The 5421-nt window shown below is 38.8% G+C and overlaps 2 pseudogenes; one reads left to right on the forward strand and one right to left on the reverse strand.

Annotated features, from left to right (window-relative positions):
* Positions 1 to 2250: 2250 nt before the first annotated feature.
* LOC138033628 (uncharacterized) lies at positions 2251 to 2905 on the reverse strand (annotated as a pseudogene).
* A 36-nt stretch (positions 2906 to 2941) lies between these two features.
* Positions 2942 to 4251, forward strand: LOC138031527 (uncharacterized; annotated as a pseudogene).
* Positions 4252 to 5421: the final 1170 nt, after the last annotated feature.

The following is a 5421-nucleotide window of genomic DNA, read 5'->3' on the forward strand; positions in this document are numbered from 1 at the left end:
TTGCATCAATGAATTTGAATTTATAACACTTCATTCTAACGCTTTCCTTCACATCAATGAATGTACTCTGATGAGAGATTATGAGCAATTGCAGATTCCAGTCTGTCAAACATAGATTCACCAATTTCAGACTTTCTATGCAGTGGAGCCTGGGAACTGTTAACAAACAGATAACCTTCAGTCGAGATATCATTGCAGCAATTAGCATACATCAGAACAAAGCCAAATTCCAAATTGTGATAAAAAGAAATAATAGGTGCGAAGTAATTTACCACAATGCCAATTGAAACTGAAGTGCATTCTGTTAACTGAGTTCTTAAAAGGACTACGTCCAGCACATGAGCTTCAAAAAACAAAGCTTCCGCTGAGAATCCTGGAATGACAGTGAACCCAACATCTGGCTTACATGCGAGCTTAAAAGGGTTCACAAGCACAGCGACAGCTACCAAAACATCCCCTACAAAGTCGAATACCATTATTGGTTATGTCCATCACCTGTCCCCTAGCAGAAGAGACAAAAGAGACAGTGGATTATTCAATTTTAAGGTTACAATCATCAGCATCAGTGATTGAAGAAAGGTTAGTCTATTCAAATGGCAAAAGGCTGCTTCTAGTTGAGAAAGAGAAGTCACATACAACAATACAAGGATGCAGCTATACATCTGAAGAAAAGAAGTTCATTGTGAATGATATCCCAGAAGTATGCATACCTAATCCAACTGACTATTCTTTCCAATTAAACAAAGAACCGCTAATGCAGACGTTGATGACTTTGTGGATACTTGTGTCAAGGTAGTGTGCATTGGAGCACCTTCCACCTTATCTAATAGAAATCTTAACAGATAACACAGGAACCATTGACCTAGACTTGAGCAAAAACAATCTGTCTACTGCAAAAGGAGAAAAAAGTGTATTCTGTCACTTCAATCCATGTCCGCCAACGAATGGGTAAGATTTCAACAGGTTTTACCCTGGAAAGCAAAGATGACATCCAGGATTGATCAGAAGAATACAACTAGCACTATCAGAATTGCCAAGATCCTGAAATGCATCAAGTGCTCCATTGTGATCTGCAGTGTGTAACCAAGTTTTAAATCCAGAGACGCTAGTGAAAAAAGTTGACGAGCATGTTTGTCTAATAACAGTGTGAAGAAAATATGTTCTTTTGAATAAAACCTATTAAGATTAAGGATGAACTGCGAAAAAAGATTATTTTTTAATAAGGAATATATTTCAACTAGTACAAATAGTCTTCTTCAGGACTAGTGATGTCTGGTGCAAACATCAAAACAAAGATAGATGCAGCAGCAAAAAGGTTGTGGCCGAGTTTTATCCTGCGTTGTGTCTCCCTCATTCAATGATTTTATATTGTCGATCTACTTACCACTGTAAACCTTAAAACAAGTCAATAAACCAGCGTTACGAATTTCAATGGCTGGAAAACGCTTTGGAAAAGAAAGTCTGTGAAGCGCGTTGTATGTTTGTTTCAACAAGAAAGTACCTGTTGAATTTTATTTTGAAAGGCTCGCCTCAAAGATTTAACCAGGTTGATCCAGATCAGGGTCAAGAGTGGCTCAACGGTACTGGAAAGATAGGCAGGGGCATAGTTGCCATCACAAAGACAACAGCAGCGATGTGTAGATGGACCCTGTCATATAACCTCGGCGTGCGTATTGGCACATTAACGAGAGAGATGTACCACATTGATGACGATGATCAAATTACATGCAACGAGTCTAACCCCTCAAGAAATCGGGGGGATAATGATGATGAAAAGAAAGTGATCGAGTTGCTGCATCAGGCGAACCTCTTCAATGTCAATCAACAAGTAGATGTTCCCGAAAGATTACAGAACATGGTTACTAAGGACATGGCAACAACACAGATGGAAGAATCTCTTTTGAAGGCAAGCAGCCTCGCCCGGGGGGGGGGGGGTACTCCCTTTTATGGGCTATATACGTATGTGCGGCCCTAAAGGGTAGGGTTTTTCAGTCGTTTTGGTCATAAATAGGGTATCGATTTTTACACTCTAGTCTTGAATTCTTATAAGTAAAGGCTTTTTAAAACAAATTGAGGTAAAAATTATTGGGAAAATGTGCAACGTTTCGACCGAACTTCTGTCATTATCAAGCTTAAAAGTGAAGATAAAATTTTTGCATACATATAAATAAAAAAACTAAGAAGTAAAAGTATGTAAAGTATGAGAATGTACGAAAGGGGTTGTTAAAAACATGCAAGAATAAAAAAGGATCAAAACACTTTCGCACCAATTGAGTCTGACTGTACATTGAGGCTTCGTCTCAGTTCATTAATTAAAAACATTTCATAAATGAGACAGTCAAACTTGCTCTTGCACTTTTTTAAGATGGTAAAATTCCTCATAAGGTCATTGGGCACATAGGAATGTTCCACACGGAAATGCTTTCCAATGGAGGAAGAGGCATTCTTGTGCTCGTCAAAGTGTTGATGCAAATGCTGCAGTGTGTAACCAACATAACCTGTATCACACAGGTCACATTTAAACTGATAAACAAGGGATTGTTGGTTGACAATGGGAGGCTTGACTTCACGCAGTTTCAGATGCTGTTTAATCTTGTGGCTAACAAATATGGGCTGGACGGTCACTTGAATTTTCTTGGCTTAGATCTTCAAGTTGTGCTCTTACAATATCCGCTGAAGACTGGTCCTTAAATGGCAGAACAGCGGGAACTGCTTTTAATTCGTTGTTAACAGCTGGTAACTCGAGAACAGGTTGATCAGAAGCTTTGACTGTGATAAGGCGCGAGATGGTGGAATTAATTAACCTGTCTGGATAACTAAGACGAGAAAACACCATTTTGAGCCGATTACATTCATCAGAAAAGTATGACCAGTTGGATGAGAGGCGGAACGCACGATCAGGCATAGTTTTCAATAAGCAGCGCTTGTAGCGATCATCAACATGGCTCTTGTAATGCAGCAAAAGGCCAGTGTTGGTAGGTTTGACTCAAACAACTCGGAGTTGGAAGAAGATTCACAACCTGTAAACCCACAAAATGATGTAAAATTCCTTGTGTTCAAAGAGCAATTGGATAAGATTTTGAAGAAATGCCCTGAATGTGGTGCAGCTATAAGAAAAAAGCATACATCCACCCATGGTACTCTGTTACTAGTTACACTAAAGTGCATCAATGGCCACGCCTACACTTGGAACAGCCAGCCCATGATAAGAGGGATGGCTGCTGGAAATCTTTTTATGTCCTCTGCAATTCTACTGAGTGGGGCTACCTACATTAAAATAGCTACATTGGCTGAAATCTTAGGATTATGTTTTTTCAGTGAGAAAACATTTTATACCATTCAAGACTCATATTTATTTCCAGTAATTAATGAAGCTTGGCAACAAGAACAAAACAGTGTATTTAATGACCTGAAGGGCAATGATTTGTGGCTTTCTGGGGATGGTCGGTGTGATAGCCATGTAAGCATTAATTCTGACATGAAACGAAACTACCCTGACGTAGAGCATCAATTTGATGTCTGGCATTTAGCAAAAAGTGTAACCTAGAAATTAACTGAAAAGGCAAAGAAGAAGGAATGTGGTGATATTTTCCCCTGGATGAAGTCCGTGTCCAACCACCTCTGGTGGTCAGCAGACACATGTAATGGGGACAGAGAACTCTTACGGGAGAAGTGGATATCAATTGTCCACCACACTGCTAACATACATCAATGGGATAGTGCTGATCTTTACCATGAATGTCCTCACCCACCCATCCCAAGAGATGGCTGAGACCCGGCTCACCAGCACACAAGGCACTAAGGAAAGTGGTGTGTGACAAGAACCTACTGAAGGACATTCAGCAATCGACACTCAATTGCCACACTGGATCCTTGGAGGTTTATCACAGTGTCCTAAGCAAATACCTTCCTAAACGTCAGCACTTTTGGTATAAGGGCATGGTTGCTCGATCACAGCTAGCAGCGCGTAACCATAATGCAAACACCAGCAGAAAACATGCTACTGTCTTAAGCAGAGAACAGGAAGAAGAGTTTCGCTACAAGGTGGTCTTCACCAAAGGAAGTAAGGAATGAGTAGCAAAACCAATTATGGAGAAGTTTACAAGGCATCATCTGCAACCAACGTTGGAAGCCATAGTAAAACGAAAGAATCAAGATGCTGCTGACAGAAGTGCCACAATCATAGCACCTCATATCCCGCACAACATTGCCAACGCCCCTCGACTGGATAAGTCAGAGGCACACATCTAGATTTTCTGCTTCTTGACACAGTAATAATTTCTTTGAATGGTTTTGAGCAATGATTTTCTCTGACAATATTTTCCACAAAAAACTAACACTTTCATTGTTAGTTATCTCCGTGCATTTATTTAGCAAAAGTCTTGAAAACAGCACATGTATTAGACGCAGATTATTAATAATGGCAAAGACATAGGTTAGAGAAACTTGTTTATAAGTAAATATTTCCATGCATCTTGCTCCATGAGCTCTTCACCAAATATTACTGTGCCTTTTTTCCTGGAAATGTTTTGTTTTGATTTAGACTATTGGCCATCTACTTACATTTACCAAAGAAAAAGTTTCTCCATTAACCCTTTGATGCCCAAACCGGCCAGACTTAATATTTTACTGTCTAATGTCAGACGATTTTACTCGTCAATGGGTTGAACAGGAGGAAGAATGTTTCACCTGCCAAAGAAGGAAGTGTACGTACATGAATATGTACTCGGTAGGTACAAAACACCGGATGAGGTCAAACGTCACAGGTCAATGTTTTACCAATACAGAAAGTATCCTAAACATTCATAAAAGCTAAGGTTAGGTTTATGAATGCTTAGGATACTTTCTGTATTGGTAAAATAATGACCTGTGACCTGTACCTGCGCTCAGTAACTAATAGTGAAGGCAAAAATATAAAAACAACATTTCAATACCATTCATTAACTTCAAACTGGTAAATAACAAGCACAAAAAACATCATCTGATCGAAATATCGGTACTTCTGGCCATATAAATTTACACAGGAGGAAAAATGTTTGACCTTTCAAAGAAGAAAGCGTACATGAATACTGCTCAGTAACTAAATATAAAAACACCATTTGAATACGATTCATTAATTTCAAATTGATAAATAACAAGCACCAAAAATATCATCTGAACGAAATACTTCTGACCATTGGTTATTTTTTTTCAGACAAAATTCCATAAACAAGAAAACCCATAGATCAGCAAATTATTTTAATGCAGTACTATTTACTGCAATATATTGTAAACAATAGCAATACATAACCATAACTAACTGTTAGTTTCAAAACTTCAACTAAAATCAATTTCTGCTGGTTTGAATCCGGCATATTCGCCGTTCTCTTCTGGAAATTCCATTTTAATGGCTTTCACAACACACGCTGGAATCACTCGCCA

This window comes from Montipora capricornis, chromosome 14 (genome assembly GCF_036669925.1).
Source record: "Montipora capricornis isolate CH-2021 chromosome 14, ASM3666992v2, whole genome shotgun sequence".
Classification (NCBI taxonomy): Eukaryota; Metazoa; Cnidaria; class Anthozoa; order Scleractinia; family Acroporidae; genus Montipora; species Montipora capricornis.